The sequence below is a fragment of the Neolamprologus multifasciatus genome, chromosome 11, assembly GCF_963576455.1.
Source record: "Neolamprologus multifasciatus chromosome 11, fNeoMul1.2, whole genome shotgun sequence".
NCBI lineage: Eukaryota > Metazoa > Chordata > Actinopteri > Cichliformes > Cichlidae > Neolamprologus > Neolamprologus multifasciatus.
In genome coordinates this window covers 19288919-19302369 of record NC_140449.1, presented here as the reverse complement: position 1 = coordinate 19302369, position 13451 = coordinate 19288919, and the positions used below count along the sequence as shown (strand labels likewise).

At 41.1% G+C, this 13451-nt stretch overlaps 1 protein-coding gene across 1 annotated transcript in view; it reads right to left on the bottom strand.

Annotated features, from left to right (window-relative positions):
- galnt1 (UDP-N-acetyl-alpha-D-galactosamine:polypeptide N-acetylgalactosaminyltransferase 1) overlaps positions 1-11139 on the bottom strand; it is a 56695-nt gene extending 45556 nt beyond the window's left edge. The window contains exon 1 of the mRNA XM_085178714.1: positions 10707-11139. The gene's annotated coding sequence lies outside the window, so the exon portion shown is untranslated. The remainder of the gene's footprint in view (positions 1-10706) is intronic.
- Between the last annotated feature and the right edge of the window lie 2312 nt (positions 11140-13451).

The window sequence follows — 13451 nt, the reverse complement described above, 5'->3', positions numbered from 1 at the left end:
CCAATTTATCAGTTACAACTGCTGTATTATCACAAAGAGATTGCAGATAACTGCCAACTTAGTTCCATTCAATATCAAACTGACAGCAAACTGACTCCGTCTTGTTGCCACGTTAGTTTAACACTGTCACACAAGTTGCTTAGAAGACAGCAACTGAATGCAAGTGGTTGCAGACCTGGTTCCTGTCTTCAAAGCAACCATTTCAAAGCAACCTAGGCAACAAGATCAAAAGTGGACTGCACACGGTCAAAATAATTTTGGTTTCCAACCACCATATGACTAGCATTAAGAGAGTTGCCTCTCATTTATCCACTCTCTCTGGCTCTCTTTCTGAAAATAAGCTCTGTGCAGCCCCGTAGAAAATAATTCAACAGCAGGGATGTTGGACTGGTGATGTTGTTGACTGATTGCTTATGCCGTGTTTATAACAACTGTACTGGATGAAAATATTTTTGGAAATGTTAGCAGCAGACTTCCAATTTGACTGTATTTTTGCAGCTGTGTTTTTGGCATTGAGAACAACTGAACTGCACTCACAAATGTTCTTATCTTTTAGCAGTTGGCTCCACTTACTCTTAGCATAAGGAAGTACAAATCAGCACAAAAACAGCAGAAAACTAAACAGTTCTGGAGGCATAAAAAAGATCCCTTCTCTACAATACATACATATAAACAGCACAGGTGGCATGGAAAAGCATGTTTGGTCCATAGAAGTAGGGCTGTTATGAATACAATCGGATTCAGAATAGCGAATACTGAAATCCGAACATTCGCGTTTTTATAACCACTTTCTGACAAAAATTAGAAAACACATGAACTAAAGAGTCTGAGGTTAAGATGCATGAAAGAAATCATCTCAGAAAGGAAGTTAACAAAGACATTTTGTCCCTTCTAATGTCCTCCTCTGACAGTGCACAGCCTCTGTGCAGGTGTTGCTGCTCTCTGCTTTCGGTCACTAGGTGAACAGAGAAGATGAAGAGAGAACCGGAGGGCAAGACATCTGCTCACAGAATAGCAGTGTCCACAGATTTATCACTACGTGCTTTTTTTTTTTTTTGGGGGGGGGGGGGGGGGGTTGAAAGGATGTGAAAAAGTCACTAAAATGATAACAATGTTGTGTTGTAAAGGTGTGGGTTGCAGTATCTATGGCCTCAGGCTGCAGCAAAAAACAAACCTTTTACAAAATAAAATGAACTTTTTAACAAGAAAATAAAGACATTCTCTATTAATCGTTCTCTATGATTGGCGCATAACCTGCCTGTCTGTTTGCATGATTTGTTCTCATAATCCTCAAACAAATTTAACACCACTGGGCCAGCTCAAGTTGTTTGATCTATGACACACTACTGCCTATTGGCATCTGCAAAATGCACAATCCATCACAGGGTAAATATATCTGAATACACACATACAGCTCTGCAGATGCGCACACACATAAACACACACACACACACACACACACACACACACACACACACACACACACACATCCTAACAAAGCTAGCAGTATCAATACTTCATTTAACCAACTCTGTCATGAGGTCAATAGCCCCTCCACCCACACACAAACATACACTCACTCCTAACACCCCTCGTCACACTACATAACCTCCAATAAGTTTCACTGTGGGTTCTAAATGTGCAGCAATAACTTTGGCTTAATTACTTCAGGTGAAATCCACTATGAGCGGCAGGCATGACTAATCTGGTCATCCTCTTTCATATCTAACCTTATTAAGAAGTCATGTAAATTTTCATCTCTATTTATATCTCAGTATGCCTCTGTAGACATCTATAGACAGAAATTTAGGTGCCCATAAGTAACACTTTTAATCATGTAAATATACAGAAAACGGCTTGAACAACTAAAAATATCATGGCATTTTTGCTTGAGGCTATGTTAAAAAGAAAACTCAAATCAGATCTCAAGTGCAGCTTGGTTATTCTTTTACTTTGTACTGTTGTGAAATATATTTCAGGCTTGCCCATGTGCAGCAAGTACAGAGGCAGCATCCCTGCTGCTGTCTCTCTCTGACCCGTGGAGCTGCAGCCACAGTGACCCACATCCAAGCTTGTGGCAGATTATACTGCATCACATGCAACACACACATTCCCAAGATACATGAACACAGTGCATCTGACATTTGTGGCTTGTAGAAATACAATTTCTGATAGCTTAGCAGACACACACACACACACACACACACACAGAAAAAAAAAAAAAAAAAAGGACAATGGACGAGTAGTTCTGCAGTCCATCAGCCTAGACTAACTGTTGATATGACTATCAGTGTGCCTGGTCTACAACAAGCTCACTCAGAGACCTAGCACACAAAACCACACAGACCCACACACATGCACACACTAGATAAGAGGCAGAGATGGACAGTTGTGTGTATGTGTGTGCAGAGGGGAGAGCTGTGCCTTCGTGAGGGTGAGCCCCAGGCAGATAGCTCACTCTGTCACACGGCTAAGACAGAGCACAGAGCTTCCACAGCAGTGTCAGTCCTTTCTGCCCTCCTCTGCTTCTCTCTCTTACCAATAACTTACAGACAAATTTCCATATAGGATACAAATGTTGCCTTCAGTTATATTTGCATCAATTAATTATTTATACAACCTTGAGAATGGCACTGCGGTCACACCTTTGTGTGAGTGTAGTGTCCTTCTGTAGAAACTAAGCCAAGAACAAGCACAATTTACTCCCAGTGGAGTTGAAAACATTTAAATTAAGAATATGAAGAGCAGTATCAGACTGCCTTTGTTTATTTATCTTTCCTTTTTACCTGTGCTGCCCTTGAATAATTTGGCCGAGACAAACATCACCCTACAGGCAAACACAATGAAAATTAGCAGCTAAATGTTCAAAAAGCAAAAGCATTTGAGCATTTTTTATTGCCACCAAACAGCTTGCCTGAGGTCTCATATAACCATATTTATATGTCACGAAGCAAACATTATATCCCCCACCCATTATTACATAAGATATACAAGCACACAGAGAAAACCCCAGGGTTTTAAAAAGATTCCTCAGCAATTAACTATATAACACTCAAACAGCAAGCATATTTGGCAGCAAATTTCAATTCATTTGTAATCTACATTTCTGAAGGAAATTAAAGTATGAACTAATACTGTTATTAGTCAACTAATACTAATACTGGCAGTATTAGTTGACAGTAATATTAATTACAGTCAACTAATAGTGCCAGTGACTACAGTATTCCAACTGTAGTCACTGGCAATCCATCTGTTATCTCTATACATTTTGTTTGACTTTTGTTTGAATTTTAACCTCTTTACCCACATCCAGTGTGAGATAACTGTTATTTGTTTCATTGGTTGCTGTTGTCCGGTAGTAAGAGTGACTAAAAGCTTTTAATCACTATCATTTAAGGAGGGTGACTTTTTCCACAACAAGATCTTTCGTTTAACTGTTCAAAGCGCTGCGAACAAAGACACATTAAGAGCTGTCATCCGAGTACAAACAGGCCCTGCTTTAGCCAGTACTGCAGACCATGAGGCACTACAGAGACTACAGAAATGGAGTTACTCTGTACAGTGGACTGTAGCTGCCAGCTGCTCCAGGACAGTGAGGCTGGATTAAATGCTGAAAACAAATATCCCCACAGAGGTCAATTATACACAATTTAGCTAGGCTACCGTGCACACACAAAATACTCTTAGACTGCTCAAGAGTATTTAAAACGCTTATTCTGTGAGGCCTATTTTGTTCTTGAGATTCACTGGACTGACTCTAATGTAGTACCCTGATTAGAAGTGGACGATACGACTGAAGCCTTTTCTCGGATGTAAGTAAAACATGAAATATGATATCTTGAAAGCAGGAAGCAGTCAGAATGATTTTCTCAGTCAATTTTCATTTTGAGCTCATCAGCTGTGGGTTTCATGACTGTAAGACAGATTTTCTCCCTGATTAATTTCAGCAAGTATAAAGATGTTTAGAGATTCTCTGAGCTAGTTTTTGGATGACAGATAGCAGTGAGAAGGTGTGAGAAAATGCACGAGTTCAGTGGATCCAGGGTTAACACCTTTGACTTAAGCAGGGATTATAGTAGAGTTTTTTTATAGTCCACTTAACACAAGCGTCCATGCAGATGTCCAAGTGCCTGGCTGTTTTTTGATCATGCTGAGAACTTACATTACAGTGCACCACCTACACATGCTCACCAAGTGGTGGACTTGAGGTGTATAACATGTCTATGTTATACACCTCAAGTATGTGTGTTTGGCTAAGCAGATGCTTCCTGACAAAACCTACCCAGCACTAGAAGCACTGGGTGGGTTGTGTCGTGCTGTCATAATACTGTCGCAAATGAGTATCTAATCTGATAGAAGAAGGAGCTACTTAAATAAGTCCTCCCTTATTCACAAGAGGCCAGATAGCCCTAAAGGGAGTTACAGCTTTCAGGTTTGCACTGGTATTTCTCTCAAATTAGACTTTGCACATGTACAAAACTATTTCTCCAACTGGTTCTCCCTTGCTCTGGACTTTTCACTAGGACTCCAGCAAATTAAACTTACTTTCCAACTGCTGAGAGAATTTGCATGAAAGGACTTAAAAGCTAGCACTGTTTGCCTAACAGTGAAAGAAGAACTGGTGTTTATAATTTGTAAAGTTCCTACAGGAAAAACGTGCATGCTTATCAGATTCACGCTATAAACAGAAAAACACCCTGTTGCTAGCTTCCTTAAGTTCCTGACAGCTTTAGAAGATCATGTTACATCAGTGTGTCCCACTTTTTTAAACCAAATTTACAGAAATCTTTTTCATATTTAACGGCATAATCAGTCAAAACAAGCAGGGAAAACTGTCTAGAAAATTCTAATCTAACAAAACAAACTCTGAAAGAGAATACAGAAGCCAAAACACACGCAAAACAAACAGAGTGTAAAATATTAAAGGGGACACAAACTGGTTCCAAGCCAGACAGAGAAGAGACGTGTCTGTCTAATTATGGACCACACTGCTGTTTCTCCATGAGTCAGCAGTAATTGAACATACACCACTTCTTCCTATGGCGAGCAAGGAGGGGAAGGGAGGGGGGGCAAGGAGCACGACTGTCACCATGGAAACTACCTCTGTCGAGTAGTATCTCAGAGTGAAACAGATGCTTTGAGCGAGATACGGACACACACGAACAGGACATTTTTACAAAGAGGGGAATTGTCAGAGCAAAGCTGATAACAGCATATACTGTTACTCAATGTGACTATGCTGAGCTGCTGCATGCTGTATTAGTTCATTCTACTGAGACCTTCAAGGTGACTTTTAAAGCTATGTACTTTGTCCGTGCAGCAAACAGTAGCAGGCTACCAACACTTGTCATTAGGCGTATAAGTTGCTACAATTTCTTAAAACCAATAAACGCTCACATCCCATAAACCGACTTGTTTCGGCCTCAGTATTCCAGCTTCCTCTTTTCGCCACTTAAGAGGAACACAACATAGACATTGTTTTAAGTTGATGTGTATGGCAAACTTAAAATCAAACAGTCGTGCATGCAATGGATATGAAACTGCATTAGTAACCATGCAAAAGGTGTATTTCTGGCTACCTGATAAATTAATTATAACATTCAGGGGTTTTTTTGTTCTCCACCAAGTCATGAGGGAAATCTTTGGCTTTTTAGCTGTACAATGGTCCACATGTTGTCCAGCCTTTTTCCAGTTTGCCATTTTGTGCTACATTTCTGTAGCTGATGTGTAATAATAGCAATAATAAAAACTTTTTCAAACATTTCAAACTGTACAGATTATTATTTGAACAAATAGAAGCTTCAAATATATATATTTACAAAGCTTATTTGAATATTTGAGAAAATGAAATCAGTAAATGTTTAGAATGCTCATCTGAAAAATAAATAAACTTATGAATAAATAAAAGTAATTGTCAGTTAAGTTGTTTTTTTATTGACTAATTAATTAACTGACTAAACGCTACTGCTCAGCAACAGCAACAAATTTTTTTAAAAAAGTTGTGAACTATAGACCAGACTCAATGAACTGTAACAAACCATGCAGAGAGTAAAACTGCAGAGTTGGCAGATCATATTTTGTGAGTTTACCACACCCATTAACACATTTACACAGCACACTGTCACATTGTGCATAAATACATGGTTCAAAAGCTTCTACACAGAGACGCTATGTTGGATGGATGTTTGTAGCATCTTGTGGGGAACACAAAACAGAAAAAAAGCACTTTGCAACACTTTAAGCATCACTGAGTTTACTGTAGTACTAGCTTTTGTATTTGTATTTGATAAAAGTCAGGGGTGACTCCCGACAAACCGTGACAAACAAAGTCTTCATCTATGCAAATATTTGGGTTTTTTGGTGCTACCTTGTGAAGACTTACATACACAACTGAAATGAAAACAGAAATAGACCATTAATTCCTTGTCAAAGGAGAGCCAGAGCAGAAAACAAGAGACTGCAGCTAGGAGTTGAAATAAACCTCTGCTGAATGCTGGGCTAAATCCTATTTCCTTATCATTAAGCCAGCAGAAACACTGTGTCCATCCAGCTGAGACACTCTGGCAGTGACAGGCTCTGAATCATCTGTAGAGGTCCTATATGCAGTTTAAACATACTGCGCCACATATAGGCGTGCTGCTCTTTTTGCCTTCACAGTTACAGTTTCTTTCCACCAAAGCATATTTACGAGGAGTCAAAGTGCAGCAAACGAGGAAGGAACATGTTAGGTAAATGGCTGATCCAGCAAAGATCGCTGAGTGTGAAGGGCGTGATTTTCACACCAACGTGTAATTCTCAGGAACAATCCTTACATATGTGGACGCACACTTTTTGTGTAGGCCTTCAGTCGGTTCAATGCTGAATAGGAGCAGAGAGTTGGCAAGACTCCCCGGTGGCACTGGCTGACCCACTTCTATGCAACTCTATCCCTAAAGTGACCCACTGTAGAGCCAGAGGACACACACGTATAGCCAAGCACCAGCACACACATTCACACACACAAGCGCACAAAACTAAACTTGTCTGCCTAAACCCTAGAGGACTGAGAAACAGGGGAAAAAAATCTGCTAAATGCTGCCAATATCCCCTCTCTCTCCTTCTCGTTACACTCTGTTTTCAGCTTCTCTTACTTGTCTGAAGATCAGCCATTTAGGTCTCTGCTATCTGATCTAGCTAAACTAGCTACAGGGCCACACTTAATATTGGCTGCCTTTTTTGAGCAGAACAGATGTTTAGATCCACCCCCTCAATCAAGTTGACTTGTTGGCTTTCGCTAATTCTCTCTGATATTGGGATAGATATAATACAGGCAAAATAATCTTGCAGCATGCTCAAACTGGCTTTAATTCAACCACCATCGTCTATTTTTCAAAAATACGTTTTAGATTTTTGGAAGCACAAAAAAACAAAAAACAAAACATACTTGTTTCACCACAAAAAACAAACATATATTATACATAATAGCTCCAAGTTGGTGATGTTATTCCAATTTATGGCAACTCTACTCTGCTCTGTGACAAGAAAATGAGCTTTCAGCTGCACTGCCAATGCCAGAACCAACTGCTGCAGAGGGTAGAGATAATTCTGTCTGATGTGAGTGTGATCAGACAACATTATTAACAACAAAACCCATCTTAGTGGAGTAGCTGGTTGGTAAGCAGGCAGTAATCAGCTCATGCACTGACAGCTGATGTTTGTGCAGTCTTTTTCATGTGAGAGCGAGATTCCATTAAAGAAAGCAAAAGTGACATTTGACAAGCTACAACAGATACCACAAAATCTGTCGCCGCCAGTGGCTTTTGTCTATGACAATATGCATCCATATGATTAAAGTGTCCCAGTTTTTCTTGTTCTTGCAAATAAACGGTTACCATCATTATAAATATTTAAATGACTTATTGTTTTAGCGGAAAATGACAAAACACTGAAAAATGCTCATTACGGTGTCCTTGAGGTAATGTCTCGTCTTTGTCTAAGCAGCACAGCAAATCTTAGAAGTTAATTAAAATAAATAAATACAAAGACGACACAGATTTGGCTGCCAGTTGTGCACACTAGAGAAGCTGCTATCAGAATTTTGCAATGACGGGCAAAAAGACTGCCAACTTTACTTGTGAGAAGCAATAACAAAATGATTAACTGGGCAATTTCTAAAGTTCTAGTTACACTTTATTAAATACTTCTCACCTACTTCACAGGACTATGTTAGGTGGTAAGCAAGATGAACAACGCACAAAGAGTGGAAGTGCAATAAATTTTGCTCACTGATATTTAAAGCACTCACACGCTCAGCAGCCACTGCCAGGTCATGGTGGCTGTGCATGTGAGCAATACCAATGTAACAAAGCAGGGTGACCCAGGTTTTGGGGGTGGGGGGGTGGGGGTGGGGGGGAACAGGCAGGCTCGTATGAGCTTCTCTCGCATGTATCTCTTTATGTGCATGTGTGCGATCCGGTCTTAGTCTGGAAGTAGGAACAATGGCATTCCTGTGCTCTGAGCTCCAGGTGGCTGTGGAAACCCAATCCCAAACCAAGCCTCACTGGCACACAGATCGCCAGGGTCCCCAAATGCTGCTGCTTCCCTCCGGAGACACAGATCAGAATAGAGCTATTGTTCCAGAGCAGCTCGGAGTAATAAATGCGCCACAGCCACGCTTGATGACAAACACTAGCAAACACGCAAACAGGACGGCAGTGATTTTCGCCTTCACTTTCCAGATTATTTACTCAGCAGCAAAGCCAATTAAAACGTGAGCTACTAATTTCTCACTGTGATTAAAAATAGGGAAAAGGTTAAGACACTTTGGTTGTAACTGTCCCTTATAATTTAGATGTTTTGTAAAAACATGCTTTTGTAATGACTATATCCACCTGCAGCAAAAACATACACAACTCATTACTTAGTCATACTCACTATATGACTTAAAACCACAGTGACGTACTTTCCCCACACACTTTTTTCCCTCCTCAATTAATCTCCTTCACTAAAAAACTAATTTTGTTATATTCCCAATGCTGTACGTCCCACAGATTGGCCAAAATGTTCCCAGTTTGTGTCAGCCATGACAAACATGGTTACACAAGCACACACACACGGATGCAAATCCGCTACAGCCTGAACACACAGTCAACGCAACATAGGGCAGGAAACACATCATGCAGACTCCACGGCCTTGAAATGAGGAACATGATTCATTTCCTTTCAGAGCTGGATAGTCATGCCTTATAACACAAGCCTGAGTTTAGATATCCAGCTCTGAGGCAAAGATCCTCAACATGGCACAAAACCCCAGTTATGATTCCACAACTTCAACTTCCCATATAGATTTCAAGGAAGCAAGCACTATGTGGTCAGGTTATTTCTTCTTCTATTTGGTAGTCAGCGCTACCACACAGATAATCCTGTTAAAAATGATCAAAGCCTTGAGCTCGCCTGCACCATGGGACCGCTGCTACAGGTAGTGAACAAGGTACAGCACAGCTTCCCTTAAGCAACACAGCATATTCTCCTGCTGCACTCTTACAGGCAATGCCACACACCTGTGTGCACACACGCACACACACACGTGCACACACACACACACACACACACACACACACACACACACACACACACAGAGGATAAATAATACATGCTTCCTCTTTTCTCTCCCTTTAAGGAACATGACAGATTAATTTAATTGGTTCCCTGTCAATCCTACAGCTTCATCAGCTCTGCTGTGCAGAGCTGCCGAGTCTTGCAGGATTGATAGTGGATCCATTTTCTTATCTCTGAGATAATTACAGCATTGTTAATGCCCGCACATTCTCTCTTCTTTCACTCATACATAAACGCACACATCAAGCCCCACATGCTTTAAGTAACCCTTTACAAAGTCTTTTAGTGACTGCGTTACATTCAAAGTGACTAACCTCTTCAAATTTGCACTGGCTAGTTTTCTCCTCTTTTCCCAGCTAAAGTCATCTGACCTCTATTAGGCGCACAACAACAGACCAACAACAGACCCGGTTAAATTCCGGGTTTACACATCATCTATTTCGGGTTGTGATGCAACAATGAAGCATTAAAATGTTCAAAAGGAGGAAAAGAGCAAAGGGAAGAGCAGATACACATTCCACTGTAACCATTATGCTCTACTTTAAACATCTCTACTTTTCATCTCACTGGGTGAGATCACAGAGCAGTCAGGAAAACTTGATAACTAGCACTCATTTGAATTGACCGTTAGTAGGGGGGAAACTAGTCGCTGCAGTCAAATGCGGCAAGTGTGCGATAGCACTGACCCCGGCAGTGGCCCATTCGCGCTACAAATCAGCAGTCGGGGTTGAACGCTAACGCGGGATGGATAGAAAACAAGTATTTATGAGCACCGTTATCAGGGAAGCAGCTTTCCCTTCACTTGGCGTGTTTTGGTGCAGTTGTGGAGCAGCATCTACCGGTTAATTCACCTGAAAGCAAAGTGGCAATTTGTGCCTTAAGCGGAGAGTCGCATCGCATCCCTGTTGCTCGGCTGCTTCTGTCAACAAGCCCCGCTTTGCCATAACGGCGGCTGCTTGCCTGCTACCAGATAACCGTAGGGGGGGTCACTGGGCAGAAGCAACCCTCCAAAAATGACTATGTGGCTAAGAGAGGAAACAACAATCACTGCAATTGGTGTTTAGGCTTTTTTTAAAAAAACAAAAAAAACCCAAGTATTTTCACCTTACCTAGAGTGACTGGTCACCTCAATCAGCCGTGGCGCAAAGAGTCCGCAGGCAGAAAACTGACACCGACTCGGTACAAAGTATCACCGCTAAGTTAGCGGGCTAGCTAGCTTAGCGGGCTAACGATGGAAGGAAAAGGGGGGTGAGTATGGCTCTCTCTGTGTCGTCGAGAGAAGGCAGTTGCCTAAGAAAACAAGCCAGGGATGAGGTGTTTCTCACGCAGCTACAGGAGCACCTTCCGGTGTCAAAAGGCGTGAACGGAGGAGACATCCATTTGAAAAGAGCGTGCGGTAGGACTGTCGGTGTCAGGCGGCTGTAGCGCTATGCGGTGTGAGCTCTCTCTCCCGGAGCGGACGTACAACCTCTGCCTGGGTCTGTGCGAGAGAGAGAGGGAAAGAGAGAGAGAGGAGCAGGGCTGCTGATGTGCGGAGCAAACACAGGCAGCATCACTGCTCATCCCTCCTTCGACTATCACAACCCGGAAGAAATACTGTAACTGATCCCTGTTTTTATTTTTAAACAGTCCAAAAAAGAGAACATTTCAGTTCATTGATCACCACTATTTATTTACGCATATTTTCATTGATTGAAACCTACTTGTTAGTGTGAATGATGCACTTGGAGCTCGTGTGACGTGAGTGATGTGTTATAAAACAAACATTATAGAGGTCATAATTATAGTAATAATGATTATAATAATAAGCCCAAAGTCAGATCAGTGAGATGGTGCTTGTAATGAGCCTATAATTATTAACCACGCGGTATAAATGAGCAGGGGGTGATTCTTGTGAAAACTTCTGGAACAGCAACATTTGTAACACGGTATTAACTGGCACTCTCCTTCCTACAGCTCCCTTGTGGGAAATATTCATATTTAGGAAGAAAACTAAGTAAATGTCATTTTTCTCATTTGAAATTAATGTCCAACTCAGGAGTCAGAAAGCACTGAGTATTGTAAATCTGCAAGGCATGGACTTTTTTTTAATTTAAATTAAATTATTATTACTATCATTATTATTTTAACCAAAGAAGGAAGCTTTAAGCAACACACCTGTCAGGAAAGCTACTGTGTTTCCTTCAAAAAACAGCTCTTTTAACTCAATTGATCCTATCTCATCCTGTCACAAGACCAAAACAGAGAAAAGGCAATCATCTTCAGACTGCAAGACAACCCATGCAGGCACAAGGAGAACATGCAAAATCGACATAGGTTTCAGTCGGTGAGCAAAATTTAAAAGCAAACCCTTTTTGCTGTTTCATCAGTAGGGGAAAAATACATTCTGAAACTTTGCATTGTTAAAAACCTGCCTTACTTACTGTTATAGCCCTTAGTTCATCAGTACAAGCTCTTTAATCTTTTACTGGGTGGGTTCATTTACATTCAGTAAGCCAAATTCAAGACATTCAAAAGCCTAAAGCAGATACAGAAAGCCCTTTGTTTTCAACTAAAGCTTTGCAGAAAGTTTGGAATAATAATTGATTTAAGTGACTTTGAATGTGGCGTGATTGTTGATGCCAGAGGAGCTGGTCTGACTGTTTCAGAAACTGCTGATCTACTGGGATTTTGCAACCATCTCTAGGGTTTACAGAGAATGGTGCGTGAAAGAGAAAACATCCAGTAAGTCATTTTCTCTGGGTGAAAATGCCTTTGTTGATGCCAGAGGTCAGACAAGAATGGCGATAGTAATGCTGTGGAGGATATTTTCTTGGCACACTTTGGACCCCTTAGCACCAACTGAGTACTTCTTAAACACCATAGCCTGCTGACTGCCTCCATCCTTTTATGACCACAGCGTACCAATCTTCTGATGGCTGCTTCCAGCAGGATAATGAGCCATGTCACAAAGCTCAAACTCTCCCACTGGTTTCCTGAACACTGCGGTGAGTTCACTGTACTCAAATGGGCTCCACAGTCACCAGATCTCAATCCAGGAGAGCACCTTTGGGATGTGATGGAACAGGAAATTAACATCATGGATGTGCAGCCAACAAGCCTGCAGCAGCTGTGCGATGCTATCACATAGGAGTGTTTCCAGCTCCTTGTTGAGTCTATGCCACAAAGAATTAAAGCAGCGCTGAAGGCAAAAAGGGTCCAAATAGGTATTAGGAAAATGACCAGTGAGTATATATCCGTAACGTATCTATCCCTATTAATAGAAGCTGCTTCCATCAGGGCGTTAGTTAATAGTGTCTTGAGGATGCAGGGAAGTTTAATATCAACTGGGAAACATTGCTGAAAGCAATATATTTTATCAGGCCATTTACTCACATTTTTCATCCTTTCTGTCACAGTTGTAATAAAATATACAGTTTTATATGAATACATAGGAATAAACAACAACGAAGCACTAATAGGTCATTTTAAAAGAGGGCTACCTCAGCTTGTTTTTATAGGCCACTACTTGCACATATACCATCAATCCAATGAGACCTCAGATCCAGCTAATGGCTTTTCATGTATTGCTATATAGAGAGGATAAAAGCTGCACAGAAAAAAGAAGGAAAAGCAGAGAAAGGTGAATGGGCGCTTCTTTTCTGGCATAAGGAAAAGGGAGAAATGGGACACGCTCAGTTACAAGAAGGTATAAATAAGATGTCAACAGTATTGCTCACCATTACCTGCTCCATCAAGAGAGTGTTTAGATGCCTTGACTGAAAACATAACCTTTTTTGTCACAATTTATTACCAGAACAAGAGAAGCAGTTGGGAGCGCTCACACCATTTCCAGTGCTGGGCAGAGCTAGCTG